Here is a 27241-nt window from a genome sequence, read left to right as displayed (position 1 = left end):
ATTTAACATTCCGTATGAGCCCCCTCATCGACCTCAACCCCAAATCATTACCCCCAGCATGTATGACAAACACGTCAGGAGCCCTATCCAGCTGGGAATAACGCATTACTTCCGGAACTACTCTGCTCCACAGGAGTCCGGGCACCCTAATCCACCAAACCACAGCCTCCGCCCTAGGGAAGCCCAATTGACGTACGTTAGGTCGGACATCAGCTCTCTTCGCACCCCAAAAGACATAGGAGTGACCCAGTATCCAGATCAAGCACTGTCCCACACCTGAAAGAAAAGAATAAACAAGAACACCACACACGTAAAGCAGAAAACCCGAAAAACAAAACACAACATACCATCCTTGGAATGCAACCCGCTCATACATGAACTCACAGTCAGACACCAGTGTATCCTAGGAATCCCGATAAACTTCAACAGATGAGGACAAACATACAGACGATAACGCCGAGATTCCCACCTGCCTATACGTCGCAACACCCCTTTGTTCAACCCCCATCGAGCCGCCTCGGTGGCAGCACCGGTGCAAAAAGAATGTGATGCAAAGTGAGCTGGATGCAGCCCCAACAAAGCCAAAAACTTGCGTAACACTGCCGTAAACTGATACTGCGACAAAGCTGACCTGTCCAGGTGCAGCAGAAATGGACCATTGCGCCCTGCGCGGAACTCCAAAAACCTACAGACCACCTGTACCGGACAGACTAACGAACCAGGAATACTAAACAACTCCACCCGCACACCCCAACCTGCCTGATCTGTCTTCGATCACCTTATTCAAAAAAACACTGAAGGGGCATTGCAACTGAGATCAGCAAGCTGCAAACCATCAGATCCCCATCTAGATGAACATACCAGTTCCCCAATATGCATAGCCCCAAAAAATGCCAACGAAAAAGCTGTCTGGAACAAAAGCACCTCGTAAGGTGACGAACACACATCAGGGAGCACCGCAAACAAGGAACCCAGCAACTCAAAAGACATGGGCCGGGGGCTGTCCACAGGTCTGCAACCCCTGCGGTAACCCCTGACCGCCTGCTGCACCAGGAAATCCTTAGTACAATCCCTATGACCCAACAGCTTAAACAAAAAAGCCAACACTGCCAATTTTTGGTTTAACACTGAAACTGACACACCTGCCTCCACATTCCGCCCAATAAAATACAACACCAAAAACCTGTCATTACCGCCAACAGCTTCGCTACCCAGGACATTGACCAGACCAAATCACTCCTCCTACGCCTTAGAATAAGCCGACCAAGTAGCCCCACTCACCGACCTCTGAATCAGTGCAGCAGTTATTCCAAGGCAATCCGCCACAGCCCTGCTGGACAAGGAACTCCCGATTGCGCCGCTCCCGGAGCCAACGAGCAAAACTTGTCCCATTGAAACCGAGAAAGAGCATCACCAATGGAGTTAGCACGACCCGGTACATGTACCGCATACACAAATGAATTGCAACGCAAACAAGTCAGGACTAAGTGCCGCAACAAACGCACCACCGGGGCCATCACAACACCCATATTGTCGCAGTTAAAACAAATCTTTTTGTTACCGAATTGCGAACCCCAAATTTCCACCGCGAGAACAATCGGGAACAACTCAAAAAGTGCCAAATTCTTAAGCAAACCAGCCTCCTGCCATTCCGTCGGCCAAGGACCTGCACTCCACTGACCCCCAAAATACTCACCATAACCAGCAGATCCCGCCGGCGTCCGTAAAAAGCTCCATATCAAAATTGGACACTGCATCAGACATCCAGACAGACCTGCTATTATAGGACTCCAAAAAGGACTCCCAAACCAGCAAGTCCGCCCTGTGTTCCCGGGTAAGGCGAATGCGATGACCAGGTGCTCGGTTAAAAACTCTGCCCATCGGCATGATCTGACAAGCAAAGTTCAACTTCCCCAGAAGCGACTGGAGGTGCCTCAAGGTCAACTTACCAGCCCCCCTTGCTGAAACCACCGCAAGCCTTAAATCACACAACTTGTCGTCCGGGAGGCGACACTCCATGGCCACAGTATCAATTAAGATGCCCAGAAAACTCATTGCGGTAGATGGACCTTCCGTCTTGTCAGCCGCCAACGGAATACCAAAGCGATCCGCCAGGTGCTGCACCCTAGCCAACAAAACCCCGCAACGATTAAAAGCAGCTGGGCCGATACAGAGGAAGTCACCCAGGTAGTGAATGACCGACTTAATCCCAGACACCTCCCAAACCACCCATTCAAAAAATGAACTGAATGTTTCTAGTAACGAACAGGAAATAGCGCACCCCATGGGCAAACAGCGGTCAATGAAATAACAACCCCGCCACCTGCAACCCATCAAACGGAAACTGTCGGGGTGCACCGGCAACAATCGAAAAGCAGATTCAATATCTGTTTTCGCCAACAGGGCCCCTTTACCATAAAAATGCACCCAATGCACTGCAGGGTCAAAGGAGGTGTAAGAAACCGAACATTCATGTCAGGATCCATATATTCATTCACTGATCCACCCTCGGGATACGACAAATGATGAATCAACCTGAACTTGTTGGTTTCCTTTTTGGGGACAACCCCTAATGGGGAAGCCACCAAATCCTCCAGAGGCGGGGCTACAAAGGATAAATGGATGGTGTCAGCACCGGTTCCTGGACTTAGTAAGTGTTACTGGCTCTGCCCCCCTCACTACTTCCCCCCTCCCCCTCTCTCACTACTTCCCTCCCCTCTCTCACTACCACCCCCCTCCCTCACTACCATCCCCTCCCCCTCTCTCTCACTACCCCCCTCTCTCACTACTTCCCCCCTCCCCTCTCTCACTACTATCCCCCTCCCTCTCTCTCTCACTACTTCCCCCCTCCCCCTCTCTCACTACTACCCCCCTCCCTCACTACCACCCCCCTCCCCCTCTCTCACTACCCCCCTCTCTCACTACTTCCAACCTCCCCCTCTCTCTCTACTACCCCCCTCCCTCACTACCACCCCCCTCTCACTTCTTCCCCCTCCCTCACTTCTACCCCCCTCCCCCTCTCTCACTACTTCCCCCCTCCACCTCTCTCACTACTACCCCCCTCCCTCAATACTAACCCCCCCTCTCTCACTACTTCCCCCCCTCCCCCTCTCTCACTACTCCCCCCCTCCCTCACTACTCCCCCCTCCCCCCTCTCTTACTACTTATCCCCTCCCCCTCTCTCACTACTACCCCCTCCCTCAATACTACCCCCCTCCCCCTCTCTCTCACTACTACCCCCTCCTCCTCTCTCACTACTTCCCCTTCTCCCCCTCTCTCTCACTACCCCCCCCACCACCCCCCTCACCCTCTCTCTCACTACTACCCCCTCCCCCCCTCTCTCTTACTACCCTCCTCCCCCTCTCTCACTACCCCCTCCCCCCTCTCTCTCTCAATACCCCCCTCCCCCTCTTTCTCACTACCCCCCTCCCCTCTCTCTCTCTCACTACCCCCTCCCCTCTCTCTCTCTCTCACTACTCCCCTCTCTCTCTCTCTCTCTCTCTCCCTCCCTCTATCCCTCTCTCTCCTTCTCTCTCCCCCTGTCCCTCTCTCTCCCTCTATCTATCCCCCTCTCGCTATCTCTCTCCCTCCTTGACTATTTTTATTCTATTCTTCCAGAAAAAGGTCAGGCCTTCTCATCCAACATCTGTGCCTGTTATAGCTGCGAAGGGTGAGTCATTTTATGGTGGGGCATTGGGCAGGGGTGAGGGGGTGGGCATTGGGTGGAGCTTGACCGGGACTTGTGGGAGGGGTTATCAAATTTACCTTCAGGGCTGCAGCCCCTGGTCTTTTTACCACCTAGCAGCGCACCTGGGGCAGGGCCAGGAGCTCCACTGATGCTCTGACCCCGCCCCCTGCAGCCTACATGCTCAGGAGTTAGCAAGTAAGATAAGAGTGGGAGTCCCATCCAGTGACCTCTGAAAGTGTATAATGAGCCCAGCTGGCCAGGTATGTCCTTACACTAATACACTAGAATGCTTGCTTTTCTAAAACCCTGAGCTGTGTTATTCAACTGTAAAGGTGTGCATTGTTGAAAGTTTTCTGACCGCCTCCTGTACCATCTCCGCAGCCTCTGACCGTCTCCTGTATCATGCCTGCAGTCTCTGACCATCTCCTGTATCATGTCTGCAGTCTCTGACTCTCTCCTGTAGTATGTCCGCAGCCTTTGACTCTCTCCTGTAGTATGTCCGCAGCCTCTGACTCTCTCCTATAGTATGTCCGCAGCCTCTGACCTTCTCCTATAGTATGTCCGCAGCCTCTGACCCTCTCCTTAGTATGTCTGCAGTCTCTGACCCTCTCCTGTACCATGTCCGCAGTCTCTGACCATCTACTGTACTATGTCCGCAGCCTCTGACCCTCTCCTGTACCATGTCCGCAGTCTCTGACCGTCTACTAAAGTATGTCCGCAGTCTCTGACCTTCTCCTGTAGTATGTCCGCAGTCTCTGACTGTCTCCTGTAGTATGTCCGCAGTCTCTGAATGTCTCTTGTATCATATCTGCAGTCTCTGACCGTCGATTGCACCATATCTGCAGTCCCTGACTGTCTCCTGTAGTATGTCTGCAGTCTCTGACCATCTTCTGTAGTATGTTTGCAGTCTCTGAGGCTCTCCTGTAGTACGTTTGCAATCTCTGACCCTCTCCTGTAGTATATGTATTAATGTGCCGCTTTACTTGCGCAATTATTTGGGATTGCTCCACTGCTCAGTCAGTGGAAATATTGTGCAATTAGTTCAAATAATTTTTATTAGAGTTTCAAAAAACAAGTTTGAATGAAACAAGCTCCCGGATGCAGCCGTGGAGCCAACAACACTTATGGCGAACAGGCATAATCAAAAAACAAAAACAACAAGGTTGTAAACAAATACAAAATGGTCATGGCATATATGTCAACTTCAAAGGAGGAAGGTAATGAGTTATCAACAGGGATGAAACAACATTAGTACCACTGAAGTGGGAACGGGTGGATTAGCCCAATGTACCGGTCTGAGGAGTAGGAAGGGCAGATAAGGAGGGAGAAGGGGGGGAGTGCTCTGCTTGTGAATTAGAGGATGAAACCAGGAGGGGACTGGGGCCAGGACCGTGTGGGGAGACCCGAGGAGGAAGCGGCCGGAAGGGCGAACCCTCGTACCACTTCCGCCACGGGTCCCAGTTGGATTCAAAGGGTCTGTAGGAGGTAGCCTTCAGGGCCAAGAAACGTTCATATTGATGATTAAGTTGGACCTGAGCGACTACTTCAGAGGGGTTAGGGGGGGAGAGGCTGCGCCAACGTCTCGCTATAGCCAAGGTGGAGGCTAGTAATATGTGTGAGGTCAAGGTTCGTAAAGTTGGTTGGAAAGGTGTCTATGCCTAGAAGCAGTAAGGCTAAAGCAGGGTCAGGGGTTAAAGCCGTGCCAGTGATCTGGGAGATGATAGCGAATACCTGTTTCCAGTAGCTGGTGATCGGGAGGGTGCGGAAGAGGTAGAGGATCTTAGGGAGCAGGAGCATCTTAAAAAGAGGCCACCCTGCCCACCCAAGAGATCTCATGTTTGGCCAAGGAATCCAAATCTTTGTTGAGCTGGGACAGCAGGTTACTCAAATTTAAGGAGGACATTTTGGATACTGATGGGGCAAGGGAAATTCCCAAATATTGGATGCTTTGATCTGTCCAAATGTAAGGAAGTGAGGTGGCAAGGTGTGACTTAGCTTGGGCACTGACTCCAAGGTCAAGAATTATAGATATAGTGAAATTCACCTTGTAAAAGGAGATAGTACTGAATTTTTGAAGGAGCTCGTGGGCAAAGGGGAGGGATACTGTAGGGTTTGAGAGAGAGAGAATTATGTTGTCCGCGAAGAGGTTGATGGTGTGGGATCGTCGATTGATTTTGAGCCCAGTAATGTGCGGGTGGGAGCGGACTGCCTCGGCTAGTGGTTCTATGGCCAAGTTGAATATGGAGGGAGAGAGGGGGCATCCCTAACGGGTGCCATTCGTGATAGGGAAAATTTTCAAGAGCATGACATTCGTGAGCACTTTAGCTGAGGGACAGGAGTAGAGTGCCAGAATCGACCCTGTCGAACGCCTTCTCCGCATCTATAGACAGAAGAAGAGAAGGCGTTCGACTTGTTCCGGTGTGGTGGATGAGATTCAGCATCCGATGGGTAGCGTTCGATGGTTGTCGGCCTAGCATAAAGCCTGACTGGTCTGAGGCGATCAAAGAGGGGAGAACAGCCGGAAGTCTGAAAGCCAAAAGCTTGGGGTAGATTTTCACATCCACATTTAGGAGGGATATGGGGCGAAAATTGGAGGGGGTATCCGGGGATTTTCCAGGTTTAGGGATGGTGACCACGTGAACCATCAGCATTTCCTTGGGGAAGGAGCCGCCGGTGGCTGCAGATTGGAATGATAAGAGGAGGTGGGGGGACAGGATGGGGAGGAAGGATTTGAAGTACTCTGAGGAGAGACCGTCAGGGCCTGGTGACTTGACAAGGGGCAAGGAGCGGACCACTTTCGAAATCTCCTCATCCATGAAAGGTTGATTAAGAGATTCTAATTGGGTACAGGACAAGGAGGGAAGGTTCAATTTGAATAGAAAGTCCGCTATATTGGCGTTTGTGGGTTGAGGAGTAGAAGGGCAGGACTCTAGGTTGTATAGGGAGGAATAGTAGTCTGCAAATGCATCAGCTATGTCTTGAGGATTGGTAAGGAGAGTGCAGGTGTGTGGCTGGGTAAGAGAAGGGATCTTGGTTTTGCGTTTGCGGGCTTTGAGGCGGTTTGCAAGGAGCTTGCCCGCCTTGTTATTGTTAGCATAATAGTGGAAAGAAAAATAGGTGCGCGAACCTTAAATGAGAAAGAAAGTGGGAAAAAGCAGCACTGAAATAATATAAATATGTGAAAAGGTTGTAACAAATGAAAAACATCAATTACAAAGTGCGCTAAAAATTATGGAACACAAATGTTCACAAAAATGGTGATTGCTGATGTTCAGCTAAAAACAAAGTCTATATTCCAAATGGTGAGACTGTGCAAAGGTCTTGAAAATCCAAAGAATATAGTGAGGTTGGGGAGTGATGGAGGATAAGGGTAACCTCTTCCCAAACGGTGATCCAGACAGTGCTCTAATGTACACGTGATGCACCCAGTGTTAAGAAGGGACTCTTACCAGATGATGGAGAGATGCAAACATATAATGTATAACCCTGGAGTCCGTTAAGGTCAGCTTGTAGGAGACAATTCACAAGAGGAATGAAGCGACCATCTGCTTCCAAAATGTGGGGATCTAGAGGCTTCCACTCAAGGGGATATCGCCACCAAGAACATGCCCAAGGAAGAGAAGGGGACTATAGTGCAATACCTCACTTTATTGAACCAATAAGAAAGAGTAACACTTACATTTTCAGGAGAAAAAACAGCATATGTATGTATTGGATCGAGGACCTCTGCAGTAGTCCGGGATCAATGGCAACACGGCTAGCTCCCCCCGACGAGTTTCCACTAACAAGTCGGCTTCTGGGACTGGAGCTGTAGCCGTGCTGCTCGCATCTCTCATGTAAATAATGTGGCTGATGGACACTTCCGGTGCGGCCGTGGCGAGGACCCGGAAGTGTTATGACGCACTTCCAGTTCAAATGTTAGCCAATCAAGGTGTGTTAAGATGAAGACCCGGAAGTTCTAAAAAGCACTTCCGGAGGCTTCTGCGGCCAATCACATCGGATGTCAACAAAGCTAATCATCCATAACACCGGAGTATAAGGAAAAAAACGTATCTGTTCTTATCGGTGCCAGAAATGTTAGAATTGTATATGAAGGCAAGCGATTTCATCTGTCATTATAGATATCAAAAGGAATCCATTATAAATAAAAGGCAGACAGAATTCTCTTATTAGAAATATATGACAGATGTAAAAACTATTCGGTTTTAATTAAAAAGGGTTTAAAATTAACACATTAAATTCCCTAAAAATACCACAATCTTGGTCTAAGGACCCAGAAGTGGCTTTAATAATTTTGGCTAAAACATTTTTTATTGACTCTTAATATATAAAAATATATAAAAAATATATGAAAAAATAAAAAATATAAAAAACATCTTAGGTCATCAAACGTTGTGTAATTTTTGAGGTGTATGACACCAGAAGTCTCCATCCACCAATTTCACATTTATACAAACGTATATGGCCTAAATGCTAATAAAAACATATAATGACATTATAAAAACTTATGTGGGCACATAGTTTCAAACATAAAAGAGGAAAAGGGAAGGTAATAAAGCAGGGCGGGAAGGGAAAAGTTGACCAGAAAAGACAGAACTTGGAATGTTATTGTCCTATGTGGGTGTGTGGTTATTCATTGTTGATGTGGGCATTAATGTCCCATTCCACATTCATACCCCATGGTTGATAGCATTTTAGTTCATGAATCCAAAACGTTTCTCTCCTGGAAATAGATCTCTTCATGTCACTCCCCCTCCAATGTGGGGAATAGCACTCAATCACAACGGCTTTCAATTTTGAGTAGCTTCTATTGTGACACTTATCATGATGGGAAGAGAGACTGTGACCTATTTGTATGTTAGTGAGATGTTCACCTATTCTGATGCTGGGGGTCCTGATCGTTCTCCTAACATACTGTAATCCACATCCGCACGTTAGGAGATACACAGCCCCTTTGTGATGGCAGGTGGTAAAGTTTTGGATGTCATATTTTTTCTTGGTAACTGTGGAGTTGAAGGACTGAGTTCTCTGTGTATTCAACTTTTTGCAAACCCGACATTTCTTGCAAGGAAAAAATCCTTTCATATTAGAAAACATTTTCGGGATGGTGGGTTTCTCTACTGGAGTAGGGGCAATAATGTCCTTCAAATTCTTAGTCCTCCTGAAGATAATAGGGGGTCTCTCAGGAAGTGTTGGTCCTAGTATTTTGTCTCCTTTTAATATATGCCAATACTTCCTGAAGGTGTGATTGACCCACCTGTAGCCAGTTGAAAATGAGGTAATAAAGGCATATTCAAACTTAGAAAAGGCACTTTCTGGTTTGGGTTTGGGTACCACTAACTCTTTTTGGGGTACGTATTTAACTTGAAGGATATTTTGTTCCAGAATTTCCTCTTTGAACCCCTTTTCCACAAATCTATCCTTCAATATTTTACTTTGTACCTCAAAATCTTGGGAGTCTGTGCAGTTACGACGTATCCTCCTAAATTGGCTAATGGGGACCGAGGTTAGCCAATTAGGGTGATGGCAACTATCCAGGGAGATGAACCCATTCTTGTCCGTGGGTTTAAAGAAGGTTCTCGTACCAAATTAACTTCCCATCCTGTATATAACAAGATCTAGGAAATTTATGGATGTTTCACTGAACTGATAAGTGAGGCGAATGCCCCAATCATTACAGTTCAGTCGATCCATAAATAATTGGAGAGAAGAGATGTCACCTTTCCACAGCAATAAAACATCATCTATGTATCTTCTCCATAGAAAGATGTTGGGTTCTCTAGCGGCATAAATGTTGCGGTCCTTCCAGAGTGCCATAAACAGATTGGCAAGGCTGGGAGCAAATTTGGCTCCCATTGCCACGCCAGTCTGTTGTAAATAGAAATTCCCACCGTAGAAAAAATAATTGTGCTCCATTCCGAATTGCAATAACTCAAGAATGAATATTTTTTGTTTAAGTGGGAGGTCGTAATTGCTTTCCAAAAAAGTGCTGACTGCCTCATATCCCATCTGGTGAGGTATGATGGTATACAGGGATGAAACATCTGCTGTAACCATCAATACCTCACCTTCTACGTCCAGGTTTGTGAGTTCCTGGATGCATTGGGACGTATCTTTCAGGTACGCAGGGGTTTGTTGTACCAGAGGTTGGAGGAAATGATCCACGTATTTTCCTATTCGAGAGGTCACCGAATCTATACCACTTATTATTGGACGGCCCGGAGGTTTTATTAAACTTTTGTGGACCTTGGGTAAATAATAAATAAGTGGGATTCTCGGGGCTAAAGGAACAAGATGTTCTTTCTTTTTATCATTGAGAATGCCCTCTTGGTGACCCCTCAAGATCAACCGCTCTAGTTGTCTCTTATATGAATAGGTTGGATCATTGGGAAGTATCCGATATGTGTCGCTGTCAGACAGCAAGCGATCCATTTCCTCTATATAATCCTCTTTTTAGAGAACTAGAGAACCCAACATCTTTCTATGGAGAAGATACATAGATGATGTTTTATTGCTGTGGAAAGGTGACATCTCTTCTCTCCAATTATTTATGGATCGACTGAACTGTAATGATTGGGGCATTCGCCTCACTTATCAGTTCAGTGAAACATCCATAAATTTCCTAGATCTTGTTATATACAGGATGGGAAGTTAATTTGGTACGAGAACCTTCTTTAAACCCACGGACAAGAATGGGTTCATCTCCCTGGATAGTTGCCATCACCCTAATTGGCTAACCTCGGTCCCCATTAGCCAATTTAGGAGGATACGTCGTAACTGCACAGACTCCCAAGATTTTGAGGTACAAAGTAAAATATTGAAGGATAGATTTGTGGAAAAGGGGTTCAAAGAGGAAATTCTGGAACAAAATATCCTTCAAGTTAAAAACGTACCCCAAAAAGAGTTAGTGGTACCCAAACCCAAACCAGAAAGTGCCTTTTCTAAGTTTGAATATGCCTTTATTACCTCATTTTCAACTGGCTACAGGTGGGTCAATCACACCTTCAGGAAGTATTGGCATATATTAAAAGGAGACAAAATACTAGGACCAACACTTCCTGAGAGACCCCCTATTATCTTCAGGAGGACTAAGAATTTGAAGGACATTATTGCCCCTACTCCAGTAGAGAAACCCACCATCCCGAAAATGTTTTCTAATATGAAAGGATTTTTTCCTTGCAAGAAATGTCGGGTTTGCAAAGAGTTGAATACACAGAGAACTCAGTCCTTCAACTCCACAGTTACCAAGAAAAAATATGACATCCAAAACTTTACCACCTGCCATCACAAAGGGGCTGTGTATCTCCTAACGTGCGGATGTGGATTACAGTATGTTGGGAGAACGATCAGGACCCCCAGCATCAGAATAGGTGAACATCTCACCAACATACAAATAGGTTTCCCTGGTCACAGTCTCTCTTCCCATCATGATAAGTGTCACAATAGAAGCTACTCAAAATTGAAAGCCGTTGTGATTGAGTGCTATTCCCCACATTGGAGGGGGAGTGACATGAAGAGATCTATTTCCAGGAGAGAAACGTTTTGGATTCATGAACTAAAATGCTATCAACCATGGGGTATGTATGTGGAATGGGACATTAATGCCCACATCAACAATGAATAACCACACACCCACATAGGACAATAACATTCCAAGTTCTGTCTTTTCTGGTCAACTTTTCCCTTCCCGCCCTGCTTTATTACCTTTCCTTTTCCTCTTTTATGTTTGAAACTATGTGCCCACATAAGTTTTTATAATGTCATTATATGTTTTTATTAGCATTTAGGCCATATACGTTTGTATAAATGTGAAATTGGTGGATGGAGACTTCTGGTGTCACACACCTCAAAAATTACACAACGTTTGATGACCTAAGATGTTTTTTATATTTTTTATTTTTTCATATATTTTTTATATATTTTTATATATTAAGAGTCAATAAAAAATGTTTTAGCCAAAATTATTAAAGCCACTTCTGGGTCCTTAGACCAAGATTGTGGTATTTTTAGGGAATTTAATGTGTTAATTTTAAACCCTTTTTAATTAAAACCGAATAGTTTTTACATCTGTCATATATTTCTAATAAGAGAATTCTGTCTGCCTTTTATTTATAATGGATTCCTTTTGATATCTATAATGACAGATGAAATCGCTTGCCTTCATATACAATTCTAACATTTCTGGCACCGATAAGAACAGATAAGTTTTTTTCCTTATACTCCGGTGTTATGGATGATTAGCTTTGTTGACATCTGATGTGATTGGCCGCAGAAGCCTCCGGAAGTGCTTTTTAGAACTTCCGGGTCTTCATCTTAACACACCTTGATTGGCTAACATTTGAACCGGAAGTGCGTCATAACACTTCCGGGTCCTCGCCACGGCCGCACCGGAAGTGTCCATCAGCCACATTATTTACATGAGAGATGCGAGCAGCACGGCTACAGCTCCAGTCCCAGAAGCCGACTTGTTAGTGGAAACGCGTCGGGGGGAGCTAGCCGTGTTGCCATTGATCCCGGACTACTGCAGAGGTCCTCGATCCAATACATACATATGCTGTTTTTTCTCCTGAAAATGTAAGTGTTACTCTTTCTTATTGGTTCAATAAAGTGAGGTAATGCACTATAGTCCCCTTCTCTTCCTTGGGCATGTTCTTGGTGGCGATATCCCCTTGAGTGGAAGCCTCTAGATCCCCACATTTTGGAAGCAGATGGTCGCTTCATTCCTCTTGTGAATTGTCTCCTACAAGCTGACCTTAACGGACTCCAGGGTTATACATTATATGTTTGCATCTCTCCATCATCTGGTAAGAGTCCCTTCTTAACACTGGGTGCATCACGTGTACATTAGAGCACTGTCTGGATCACCGTTTGGGAAGAGGTTACCCTTATCCTCCATCACTCCCCAACCTCACTATATTCTTTGGATTTTCAAGACCTTTGCACAGTCTCACCATTTGGAATACAGACTTTGTTTTTAGCTGAACATCAGCAATCACCATTTTTGTGAACATTTGTGTTCCATAATTTTTAGCGCACTTTGTAATTGATGTTTTTCATTTGTTACAACATAGCATAATAGTTGAGTTTCAATGTGCTCATGTAGTGGTCGTGTTGAGAAGTCAAATGTTCTCTGAGGGAATGGCGAAGGGTAGCTATTTTATCTGCCAAGGTAGGGGAGGGGGAGGATTGATTCTGCATATCAGGGGTCCGAATGTCATTAAGGAGGGAGTCTAGCTTGGAGCGGAAGGACTTCCGAAGTTGGGGAGTTCAGTTTGAGGAGTATTCCTCGGATAAAGGCTTTGTGGGCGCACCAGTTAGTAAAGGGGTTGGTGTCAGAGGGGGAATTGAGGGCGAAGAACTGTTGTAGATGCTGCAAGATCGTGTTGTGGGTGACAGGGTTCTGGAAAAGGGAGGCATTACATCCCCAGACCTTTGCCGGGGAAGGGGAAATGCCATCCTCCAGCAGGAGAGATATCGGGGCATGATCTGACCAAACGATACTGTGGATGGAAGATTGGGAGGCTCTTTGGAGTAAAAACTTGTCCACCAGAAAGTAATCTAAGCAGGAGTAGGAGTTGTGACTAGGGGAGTAATAGGTATAAGATCTATCCGTGGAGTTCAGATATCGCCAGGCGTCGAACAGATCCTCGGACTCAAGCAGGTCCGCCAGGGCAGGGGGTCTCCTGCTGTGAGACGAGGATGTGTCGAGGTCCGGGTTAACAGGCGAATTGAGGTCGCCACATACTACCAAATTACCATACTTAGAGAGGGAAACCTTCTTCAACAGAGTGCGGAGAAACTTCTTTTGACGCACATTCGTGAGAGGCACATTATTTACATCACACTTTAAGATAAGATACCGACCATTGGGATCAATCACGGAGTCTCTGAGAGCGAATGTAACAGAATCTCTTATCACTATGAGGACACCTCTCTTCTTCTCCTCAGCAGAGGTGCGGAAAATGTGAGGGAAAGCTGGATGGGAACAGTTCGGGGATGCAAATGTGTTTCCTGGGCTGTGAGAACATCAGCATTCAGTTGAAGGGCTTCTTGTCAGAGGGATCTTCTTTTCGCCGGGTGGTTGAGGCCCCGGGCATTAATGGACACTATTTTTATACCCATGTTAAGGTGGCAAGAGGAGGATTAGACCCCAACCATGGTGGGAAAGGGACAAATGGAACTGGCCCAGAGTCTCGTGGAGCAGCAGGGCGTCAGGTGAGGGCCCAACAGTTCATGGATAGGGCAGATGTCCAGAGCCGATGAAGAATGGGCAGCGATACAGGCAGTGCCATCTTAAGAGCCTTATAGGCCCCTGGGCAATGCAGTGCACTGGGGCCCCCTGTCTACACAATCACGCACGAGAATAAAAATGCAAGTTATCGATAAGGCGATATTTATTTTTATTGGTATATACCTTACTATATACATATTACAGCCAGGACCAATATATACTACAAGAGAGTACAACTACCTGGAGTATATACCTTACTATATACATAATACAGGGAACACTATATACTACAAGAGACTCTTGTAGTATATAGGATTCCCTGTAATATGTATATAGTAAGGTATATACTCCAGGTAGTTGTCTCTTGTAGTATATATTGTTCCCTGTAATATGTATATAGTAGGGTATATACTCCAGGTAGTAGTTGTACTCTCTTGTAGTATATAGTGTTCCCTGTAATATGTATATAGACTATATACACATTACAGGGAACACTATATACTACAAGAGAGTACAACTACCTGGAGGATATACCTTACTATATACATATTACAGGGACCAATATATACTACAAGAGACAACTACCTGGAGTATATACCTTACTATATACATATTACAGGGAACACTATATACTACAAGAGAGTACAACTACCTGGAGTATATACCTTACTATATAAATATTACAGGGAACACTATATACTACAAGTCTATTGTAGTATATAGGATTCCCTGTAATATGTATCTAGTAAGGTATATACTCCAGGTAGTTGTCTCTTGTAGTATATATTGGTCCCTGTAATATGTATATACTCCAGGTAGTAGTTGTACTCTCTTGTAGTATATAGTGTTCCCTGTAATATGTATATAGACTATATACACATTACAGGGAACACTATGTACTACAAGAGAGTACAACTACCTGGAGTATATACCTTACTATATACATATTACAGGGACCAATATATACTACAAGACAAGAGACAACTACCTGGAGTATATACCTTACTATAAAAAAAATATTACAGGGAACACTATATACTACAAGAGTCTCTTGTAGTATAAAGTGTTCCATGTAATATGTATATAGTTAGTAAGGTATATACTCCAGGTAGTTGTCTCTTGTCTTGTAGTATATATTGGTCCCTGTAATATGTATATAGAAAGGTATATACTCCAGGTAGTAGTTGTACTCTCTTGTAGTATATAGTGTTCCCTGTAATATGTATATAAACTATATACACATTACAGGGAACACTATACTACAAGAGAGTACAACTACTACCTGGAGGATATATACCCTACTATATACATATTACAGGCCAGGGACCAATATATAGTAAGGTATATCCTCCAGCCAGGACAGGTAGTTGTCTGTCTCTTGTGTCATCGATTCGATCCCATCATTGCCATGAGAGAGTTAAAAAAAAATATAATTTAATCAATCAGCCTGGCAGGCTGTGGCAGCCTTACCTTTACAACGGCTGCACATGGGAGGAGGTGGGTGGAGGCGGAGCCAGTCTTCTAGGGTCGAGACGGAGCCGGAGGAGAGGACTGAGGAGGAAGAGCCGACGAGGAGGAGGATGCTCCTCCGAGTCCTCCGCTGTGGGGCTGTGCATCCTGGGTCTGCTCTGCTCACGTCACTGGTTGCTAGATGCCAATCGGGCTGGCCTTAGCAACCAGTGAGCACTGCAGTGCAGACTCGAGCCACGGCCGCCGCCGGAGGGGAGGAAGCAATAAGGGGGGGGGCCTGGGCCGGCGGACAACGGAACAGGGGGGGCCCTAGACCACCAGGGACATGCCACCATCCATGTGGGGCCCCTTGGCAAGTGGGGCCCCCGGGAAACCGCCGGGCATGCCCAGTGGAAAAGACGGCCCTGGATACAGGCCACAGTGCAAGGTAGAGAGTCAACGTACAGTCAGCAGAGATACGGGTGGTACAAAGAGCTTGATGGGAAGGATTTGGAGGAAGGGGAATACAGGAGCCATAATGACCATGAAAGGCAGAGCCGTAGCAAGCTGAAAAAAACAAAAAAGGTAAAAAGGCGGCCTTGGTGAGGCCAGAGCAGTGAACACTGCAGGCAGCGGGGGGCAACGGGTACATCATTGAGTACCCGCAGTACACTCAGGGATCATGTCGGAGGTGAAAAGATGAGGGCATTCCTGGTTCCCTTGTTCTGCTTGGAGGATTTCTTATAGGAGACCGTGTGCCATTCCTGGCGGATGTGGGCAGGAGGTGAGGGAGCAGACTTGTCGTGGCCGACCTGTTCCTCCGGTAGGATGTTTCAGGTCCTGAGAAGGCGAATGCCCTCTTCCAGGGAGGAGATGTGATGTTTTGAGCCATTGTGCTTGATTTCTAGTCTGGCTGGGTATTTCCAATGGTAGACAAGTTGGTGGTTTCACAAGGCCTTCGTGATAGAGGATAAGTTGCGGCATCTCTGCAAGGTGTATTGAGATAAGTCCGGTAACACTTGCAGGTTGGCAGCTTGGGGGGTAAATCCATGCGCTTGCGGAAAGCTGCAAGAAGGTGTTCCTTTACTTGGAAGAAGTGAACGCGCAGCAGCACATCACGGGGGGTTTCAGTGAGTAGGAAAAAGGGTTTGGGGACCCTATGGATCCTATCGATTGTAAGATCTGCATTGGAGAGGGATGGGAGAACTGCAAGAAACAAGTCCTTGGCGTAGTGTGGAAGTTCATGCGGCAGGATGGACTCAGGGACTCCCCAGATTTTAACCACTTGCCGACCGCCGCAAGTAGATATACTGCGGCGGTCAGCCCCGGCCAGGCAAAGTGACGTATATATACGTCACTAGCGTGTGACCGGCTTGTGAGCCAATAGCGGGCGAGCGTGCGCCCGCTGAGGCGCGCGCGCCCCGGCTCGTTCACTGAGGAGTCCGTGCGTGTGACACACTGCGATCGTCGGTAGAGAGGGAGAGAGGCAGGCGGCTTATGTAAACAAGCCGCCTGTCATTCTCCCCTGTGTAAAAATGGAGATCAGACGGTTCTACTATGTAGGACCGTTGATCTCTGTTTTTACAGTAGTAGCCATGTCCCCCCACAGTTAGAAGCACGCCCCTAGGACACACTTAACCCCTCCCTCTCCAATACAGTTAACCCCTTCCCTGCCAGTGTCATTTTTACAGTAACAGTGCATATGTATAGCACTGATTACTGCAGTAATGTCACTGGTAACCCCAAAAGTGTCAAAAATGTCAGTCAAGGGTCCGATCTGTCCACCGCAATGTCGCAGTCCCGCAAAAAAAAAAAAATCGCAGATCGCCGCCATTACTCGTTAAAAAAAAACCCACAAAAAATGACAAAAATCTTTCCCTTTGTTAGCAAACGCGATAACTTTTGCGCAAACCAATCAAAATACGCTTTTTGCGATTTTTTTTTTTTTTTTACCAAACATATGTAGCATAAAACAAATTGGCCGAAAATGTTAAAAAATTTTGATTTTTACATTTTTTTTGGGAATTTCATATAAAAAAATGTGAAAAATATTGTTATTTTTGCAAAATTTATGTTATTTTTGTTTATAGCGCATGATCAAAAAATTGCACAGGTGATCAAATACCACCAAAAGAAAGCTCTGTTTGTGGAAAAAAAAGGACGTGAAATTCGTTTAGGTACAGCGTCGCACGACCGTGCAGTTGTCCGTTAAAGTCACGCAGTAAAAAATCGCAAAAAACCCCCTGGTCAGGAAGGGGGTAAAATCTTCCGGGGCTTAAGTGGTTAGTAATCAACATTAATGAGAAACTCCAGTTCGCTCATGAAGCTAGACTGATAACTACTAAGGATAAACAATATCTCCAGGTGGTAGAATACAACATACCCACATTCTATGTCATACCAAAAATTCATAAAAATCCTGTGGACCCCCCGGGCAGACCCATAGTGTCTGCCTGTGGGGGCCCACTGGATAGGATTGGTAAATATTTAGACTCATTGATCAAGGATCTTGTTCTCGACCTTCCCTCGTATGTGAGAGATACGGGGACGTCCTGAGCAAGATCCAAGATCTTGAGTTCATCACTGAAGTACTGCTTGTCGGTATAGACGTTGAGTCTCTCTATACCTCTATCCCCCATCCCTGGGGGCTACTTTCAGTATACCACTTCCTGGAACAGAAATTTCCATTAAAAGGCCCACAAAACGAATTCCTTCTGGAATTACTCGATTTCTCCTTACTAAACAATGTTTTTCAATTCTCCAATCACTTTTATCAGCAAATTAGAGGTACGGCTATGGGTGCCCTTTGGGCACCTTCATATGCATGCCTGCATCTCGGCATGTGGGAGGAAGAAGTGGTGTACACCTCGTCTATGTACCTCGGCCACGCTTTGACCTGGCTGAGGTACATAGACGATGTGCTCATGGTCTGGGAAGGTACACCACCTGAGTTAGAGCAATTTATGTCGGAACTCAACGCTAATCAGCGCAACATCCGGTTGACCTACACAGTCGATAGGAAAATGATTTCCTTTCTAGACTTGAATATTGAGCTTAAAGATGGAAAACTAGTTACCACCACTTTTCGAAAACCAACAGCTGCCAATACCCTCCTCAGGGCAGACAGCCACCACCTGTAAGATTCTGGTACCTTTGATACCCTTCCAGCCCAATTCTTCGCATATAGCTACCTGTCCCTTTAAATCTCGTGACGTCATCACTAGGCGCCGCTCTGAGCGGCTATTTCAATCGCCGGTTTTCACTCACAAGGTGTTCGTACAAACCAGCTTGTTACACAGCCTTGTCTGACGCTGCCGAAGCCTCCAGCTATTTCCTGTATCTCACTACGGATCCTGTATCTCGCTACCGATCCTTCTCCTCATTACCGGACCCCTCATCTCTCTAAAACCAACTAGTGATAAGTACCCCGCAGGGGATTCCTTCCTATCAACTTGCACTATCTACTCTTGTATACTAAAGACTGTTGCTATCTATGCATTACTATTTCTATCATCTGCACTGTTACATAGATTGCTAGCTCTTGAGTCTACTACCATCTATATCCTTGCACTGAGTTAGTAATTCCTGTACACTTCATCTGCTGTCCCCTACCACCTGTTAATTGTACATGATTGCTAACCTATCTGCATACTATCTATCACCATCTGCTAAACACTCCTGAACATTACTATTGAGTGCCTATCATTGCTATCACTACTCACGCCTGTCCTTTCAGCACATCACCTCTATACTATCGTATACAACCTATCACTCCAGGAACATCTTAACTGAGTGCCTGTATATTTGCATGCTGAGGCAGGCTGGGCCACAATGATGAGTCTGGAGAGTTGGATATGGTGATTCAACACATCTCTGCACGACTACTGAGTGGAAATTCTGCAGCTGCATATCCATTTCACTAAACAAACGCCGGAGCGTTACAGATTGTACGAACCCAAAAAAAAAAAATGGATTCAGCAGAATTAGCCACTCATGTGTTACAACTAACACAAAAGGTAGATGCACTAATCCTTTCCCTTACCGAAGTGAAAAATGAAAATCAGACTTTGAGACAGCAGGTAGCTCGTATTTCACAGCTTACTGCTGCTCAACCTCGTGAGCCCAAAATAAACCCTCCTCTAGTGTTTACATGTGATCGAAAAAAATTTCGTGAATTTAAAAACGCATGTCAATTGCTTTTTAATCTAAAACCTCGTACTTACACTACAGACCAAATTAAAGTCTGCACCACTATCTCATATTTGTCGGGTGATCCACGGGCTTGGGCAGACTCTCTCTTTGAGAAAAATGACCCTCTTCTTAACTCCTATCCATTATTTTTAGCAGAACTCGCTAGCCTATATGAAGACCCAAATAGGCAGAGTACTGCTGATAGCCAATTGAGGGCTTTAAAACAAGGAAGGAGACCTGTTGAAGACTTCGTAGCAGAGTTCAAAAGATGGACCCTTGATTCAGGGTGGAATGATGCATCTTTGCGAACCCAGTTCAGACTCGGGTTATCAGAAGCCGTTAAAGACGAGCTCGCCTGAGCGGATTTACCTGGCACTTTGGATGCCTTAATACAACTCAGCATCAATATTGACAAGCGACTGCGAGAAAGAAAGGCTGAGAAAATGGGAATACCATTATCCAATCCTTCTCGGGTTTCGCCCGTTGACCCTACTTCTATGGAGGTAGGAACCATACGCCCACCATTATCGTCTACTGAACGAGCCAGGAGAAGATCTGAAAATCTCTGCATGTACTGCGCCTCCCCGGATCATTTGATAAGCGTCTGTCCCCTTGTCCGCAAAAAAGAGGGTGAGTGTTCACATGTCTTGCTGGGGGGATTAAAGACTTCTTTTTCTAATCCCTATCTTTTTATTAATTTGACCTTACAGTGGGACCATAATAGGATCACCACCAAGGCTATGATCGACACAGAATCTTCTGGAAACTACATTGACACTAGTTTTGTTGCTTTAAATAAAATACCTATTATTTCAAAATCTAAACCTGTCTCTGTTAGTTTTATTAACGGTATTCCGTTATCTTCTGGTCCAATTACCAATCAGACACAAGCACTCCTTGCTACTGCTAACGAGTCTCATGCTGAGACCACCACTTTTGATGTATTACCTTCACCCAATTTTCCCATTATTTTGGGACTTCCCTGGTTACACATACATCAACCAATCATTGATTGGAAAACACAGACTTTTTTTTTTACTAAATTTTATTTATTTATAATTTTTCACATACATTTCTTATACATTCATGGTTTCATGTATTATTCACATTATAACAGAGGTTAAGATTTATAGCTCCAATAACTTTCCCACTATGGGGAGGGTACAAAAGAAAGGGAAAACAAAACACTATCAATGAGAAGTAATCGCATCTTACGTATTCCCCCAATTTGCTGGTCTGTTTGTGTACCTTTAACCCTCTGACCTCTCTTTTAATACTCTGAGAGACCATGAGGAGACAACAAGACTAAACACTGAACGCTAAATAAAAACAAAACAGGGCAAAAAAAAAAAAAAAAAGGGGGGGGGGAGAGAAAAGGAGGGGGGGGGGGGAGGGAGACCCAGGGGGGAAGGGAAAAAAGTGGCCAGAAAAAATAAAGGGGGAGTTCTCCCTGGTTATGGGGTTCCCCCTGTATCCTAAGCCTTCATACTGGATTCTGCCGACTCGAGATTATATACTCATTCCATCCGTTCCATATTACTTTATATTTTTCTGTTTTGTGATTGCCATTCAGTACCAGGTTTTCTAATTTGTTAATCTCTTCCACCTTATTTATCCACATATTTATGTCTGGTGGTTCCTCTTAAACTCCTGGTGGATGGGAATGAACTGTGAGAATGTACCGACATATAATGTCAGGAAAGTTAATGGTTTGGATTATAATTTTATTGTAAACATAAAAAAGTTCGATATATCCCCACTTCCCCTTATTCTTCCCCCTCCCCTTTTTTTTTTTTTATGGATAGTAAAGTAAAGCCAATGTCCAACGATTATAATGTGGAATGATGCCATAGTATAGAAAGTAAAGAACTGGGAGTTAAAAATATGCGGGAATGAGTCTGGGTGGGTGAGGAGGGGTGAGGTAGGGGTGAGCTACCCTGATCATATCTGACCCTAAACCCCAATTAGGAAACAAGCTCTAGATAACAGGAGGAAGTCGAAGAAGGGAGCTTCATAACAAGGGTTAAATAAGGAGGAATCCAACCTCTTTTTAGGGGGGTCTCGAGGGGTTAGAACCCCGAGAGTTGGTGTTTGTGTTTTAGGGAATTTAATTTTTTCTTTTTTTTCTCCTTTTCTCCATTTCCCTGCATTGACCCAGGGGAGGAATATGGAAACAGTACGTATCTTAACAATAAACGCCAAAGGTCTTAACATACCGGAAAAGAGACGAATTTTGTTAAATGATCTTAAAAGCTCTAAGATAGATATAGCCTTCATACAGGAGACGCATTTTCGAGACGATAGACTACCAATTTTAAAAAATAGATTCTACCCAACAGCATACCATGCAACAAATGAAGAGACCAAATCCAAGGGAGTTTCGATTATCATTGCACACAACGTGCCATGGAAATACAAACAGATGACCAAAGACCCCAACGGGAGATCACTTTTCCTAAAGGGAACCATAGGTAACGTCAAGGTTACACTAGCCACACTCTACACACCCAACAGTCAACAAGATGCATTTATAGGGAAGAAGATCAGGGAACTATCAGAGTACAAAGAAGGCCATCTAATAGTGGGAGGTGACTTCAATATCCCTCTAATCCCCTCAGAGGACACATCAGTAGGAAAGTCCTCAATTTCAGTAAAGACCAGGAAACACATATCAAATACCCTGAACGACGCCCAGCTGATAGACGCGTGGCGTTTAATACATCCAGGTGAACGCGACTACACGTTTTTCTCCTCGGTACATCATCAATACTCGAGGATTGACTATTTTTTTATACCGCATAACCAACTACACGCTATTAGGAATATCCAGATAGGTCTAATTACATGGTCAGATCACGCCCCAATTAGGATGGATTATGAACTGGGTGGCGATCAGGAGGGGGGACATCGAATATGGAGGTTGAATGAAAGCCTACTACAGGATGAAACAGTTAAAATGGACATAAAAAGAGAATTAGAGGAATTTTTTCTAATCAATAAAACAACAGATACAGATACAAGTGTCATATGGGAGGCACATAAAGCTGTAATTAGAGGCACTCTGATTAAACATGGCTCTAGAATAAAAAAAAAACGAACAGCACAATTAGAGAACCTTCTTTTAAAACTACAAAAATTAGAGGCATCATATAAACATGAAAACTCTTTAACTACGAAAGATAGTCTGTTGGCAGTAAGGAAGGAAATCAATGACATACTCTTTTATAAAGCAAGATCAGCGCTACAGATTAGTCGTAAAAAGGCATATGAATTGGGAGATAAGTGTGGGAAATCCCTAGCAAGGGCGCTTCGTGAACAGACGTTAAAAACATACGTCCCACAAATAATAAGGAGGAAAGGCCAGAAGGTAGTACTTTCAAGACAGATCGCTCATGAATTTAGAATATACTACTCATCATTATATAATCTGCGACCTCGGAACCTGACTCCATCTCAAATAGAGAATTATTTAGAGACATCTCAGATGCCATGCTTATCAGAGAGTGAGAGAGAGGACTTGGGTTCCGAGATCACAGAAGATGAATTAAATGCAGCAATCTCTAACTTAAAAGAAGGGAAAGCACCAGGCCCTGATGGATATACAATTCATTATTATAAAATGTATGTACCTCAATTAAAGAAATTTATGTTGGAAATGTTTAATGCATGGGGTAAAGGCAAGAAAATATTAAAAGAAACCCTACAAGCACATATAACAGTAATACTTAAAGAAGAAAAAGATCCAGCATCCTGTTCAAGTTATAGACCAATTTCGTTACTAAATACAGATCTGAAAATATTCACAAAAATTATAGCTACTAGAATTCAAAACCATCTAGTAAAATTGGTAAATCTAGATCAAGTAGGGTTCATGCCGACAAGAGAAGCTCGTGACAATACAATAAAAGCACTGAATCTGTTATATGTTGCTCAGCATAAACAGATAAAAAGTATATTTGTAAGCACAGATGCTGAAAAAGCTTTTGATAGAGTAAGTTGGAGGTTTATGATGGCAGTATTAAGACACGTGGGCATGGACGAAACCATGTTGAACTGGATCTCGCAGATCTATTCGGACCCATCGGCAAAGGTGAGAGTGAATGGCATGTTGTCGGAAGACTTCTCGATCCAGAACGGAACCAGACAAGGTTGCCCCCTTTCCCCCTTATTGTTTATCCTGACATTGGAGCCTTTCTTATGTAAAATAAGATTAAATCCAGATATTACAGGCATTAAAATTGGCCAAACTCAATATAAGATATCAGCCTTCGCAGACGACATGCTGTTCACTCTCACCAATCCGACTATCTCACTCCCGAATCTTTTGAGAGAGTTCGATGAGTATGGAGAATTGTCCAATCTTAAGATAAACATAAATAAATCAGAAGCAATGGGAGTGGGGCTAGGACAGGAACTGTTACAACAGTTAAACTCAAATTTTAGATTAAAGTGGACTAGTAGATCGTTGAAATACTTGGGAATACAGATAACACCGAAATTCTCCCAGTTGTACGTAGAAAATGACCCCGCATTGTTGAAATCTGTACATATATTGCTGCAAAAATGGGGAAAAGGAGTGTTCTCATGGATGGCAAGATGCAATATTGTAAAAATGTCTATCGTACCAAAATTTTTGTACTTTTTTCAAACCCTACCCATATCCATTCCACAGAAATACTTTAAACAGATAGACAGTATATTGAAGGAATTTATATGGGCAGCTAAACATCCCAGACTTAGTAAGAAGGTGATGTCACTACGAAAAGAGGAAGGAGGACTGTCAGTCCCAGATATGAGGAGGTATTACCAGACCACACAGTTGGGTAGATTTGTAGATTGGTGCCGCCATAGGAAAACAAAACTATGGCCAACCATGGAACAAGCTCAAGTGGAAATTCCACTGGAAAGAGCTCCGTTTTGCAGTAGCATTCAACCAGCTCCTATGAGAACACACCCGATTATAGGTCTTACAATTAAAACTTGTGCAAAAATTTTTCAACAATATAAATTGACAAAAAAATATTCCGCTTTGTTCCCGGTCCTGGGAAATCCCAAATTCACACCTGGTTACCAAGACAAAAAATTTAGAGATCTGATGGAAAAAGGTTTTTATCAGGTAGACCACTTCATGACGCCAGAGGGATGGATAACAGAGAGGGAGCTGGTAGACCCCCTAGGAGACTTTCGGCTGGATAGATGGAGAGCGATCCAGCTCAGACATTTCCTGGGGACTCTACCAAAGCCCAACGAGGTAACATTACAATATACAAAATTTGAAGAGATTTGCGTACAAAAAGGGATACTAGCACATTCCATATCTAAATTGTACTCAATGCTGGGGGACAATGGAGATAGCCGCCAACTACTATATATGAATGATTGGGAGAAGGACTTAAATAACACTTTCTCAGACGTAGAGAAAAAGCGGATATTCCAGTTGGCCCACTCAACATCCATTAGTACAAAAATACAAGAGATGAATTTCAAAATACTGTCGAGATGGTATCAAACCCCAGTTAAAATGCATAAAATAGTACCAACGAACACAGATGGATGTTGGAGATGTGGAGAGGGAAGAGGAACATTACTACACATATTCTGGCTATGTCCCAAAATGGAAAAATTCTGGAAACAGATTTATGAAATTACACAAACCCTGACAGAATATCAGTTGACAATGGACCCAGCCCTCTTCCTCCTTCATAAAACTAACATACCATCTAAACAATACAAAGATTTAATTATTACCTACCTATTGAACGCAGCGAAAATGTGTATTCCCTTAAAGTGGAAAACACAGACTTTAACCTTCCCCTCTCACTACTGCGAGACCACGTGTAACCTTCAATCATATAAAAAAATCCTGTCCATGGTGTCAGATGAAATTTCACCACCACCATGTTATCAGGATCTATCAGAAGTCTTCCTTGAGAAAAATGCTCATGTATTGCCTCCCCATAGGGACTACGATTGTTCTATTGATCTACTCCCTAATAGTAAACTACCTTTCGGTCATGTTTATCCTCTTTCTCAGGATGAACTTTCTCATCTCAAGGAATACTTGGATGAGAATTTAGCGAAAGGGTTTATTAGACGCTCTACTTCTTCCACAGCTGCAGGACTTTTCTTTGTCCGCAATAAGGATTTAAGTCTCAGGCCTATTATTGACTATAGGCAATTAAATACCATTACGATAAAGGATCGCTATCCTTTACCTCTCATTCCCGAACTTATTGAACAAGTGCGTGGAGCTACCTACTTTTCAAAATTGGACCTAAAAGGGGCATACAACCTTATCCGAATCCGTAATGGGGATGAGTGGAAGACGGCATTCAGAACCAGATACGGATTATTCGAATATCTAGTGATGCCTTTTGGGTTGTGTAATGCTCCCGCAGCATTTCAACGATTCATAAATGACATCTTCAGAGACTTACTTGATGTTTGTGTTGTGGTATATCTGGATGATATACTCATTTATTCTCAGTCCTTGTCCGAACATGTAAGACATGTAAGACTTGTGCTATCCAGATTACTCGCACACAACTTATACGTAAAATTAAAAAAATGCCTATTTCACAAGGAAGAAGTACTATTCCTAGGATACATCATATCTAAGAACGGTATCAAGATGGATATGAGCAAGATATCATGTATACTGGATTGGCCTGTACCAACAACTCGTAAGGCATTACAACGATTCCTTGGATTTTCAAACTTCTATAGGAAGTTCATCAAGAACTTTTCTTCTATTGTGAAACCACTCACACAACTTACAAGTGTAAAGAAACCATTCAAATGGTCTGAAGAAGCAAATAAAGCTTTCCGCTTGTTAAAATCAAGCTTCACTTCTGCTCCCATACTACGCCATCCAGACCCATCCCTTCAATACATCCTGGAGGTAGATGCGTCAAATATGGCTGTAGGAGCAGTTCTTTCCCAACGACCAACGAATACTTCACCACTCCACCCAGTTGCTTTTTTCTCTAAATCACTAAGTAGCCCAGAGGTGAATTACCCAGTGGGTGAAAAAGAGTTGCTTGCCATAAAATTGGCACTAGAAAATTGGCGACATTTACTTGAAGGTACTCGATTGCCAATACTCATATATACAGATCATAAGAATCTCCAATACCTTCAGACCAACAAGACTCTTTCCCACCCGCAGGCACGTTGGTCATTATTCTTCCTAAGATTCAACTTCCTAGTGACCTACACGCCTGCAGACAAAAACAAAAAAGCGGATGCGCTATCACGGCTAACCGAAGATAACTGCGCCGAAATCCCTTCACTTCCTATAATACCCCATGACCGTATTATTGGTGTTGTTCGTTCCTTGAAGGAAGAGATTCTGCACAGTATAGGACTGGATTCACCACCACCACAACTAAGTGCTGATGCAGAAGGCTTCCTCTACTTTAACGACAAACTCTACATACCTCCTGGTATGCGTACCAAGATCTTGGAATTATCACATGACGTACCTATGGCAGGACATATGGGTATGACTAAGACATTCAATTTGCTCACCAGGCAATTTTGGTGGCCTGATATGAAGACGTCTGTACAAAAATTTGTTTCCTCATGTGACATCTGTGCAAGGTCCAAAATTGACACTACAAAACCATCTGGTCTACTTTGCAGTCTACCAATACCCAAAGTTCCATGGGAAGTTGTGTCCT

Source organism: Pelophylax lessonae (assembly GCF_965119305.1).
Source record: "Pelophylax lessonae genome assembly, chromosome: 1".
Taxonomy (NCBI): Eukaryota; Metazoa; Chordata; class Amphibia; order Anura; family Ranidae; genus Pelophylax; species Pelophylax lessonae.
This window is presented reverse-complemented; position numbering follows the sequence as displayed.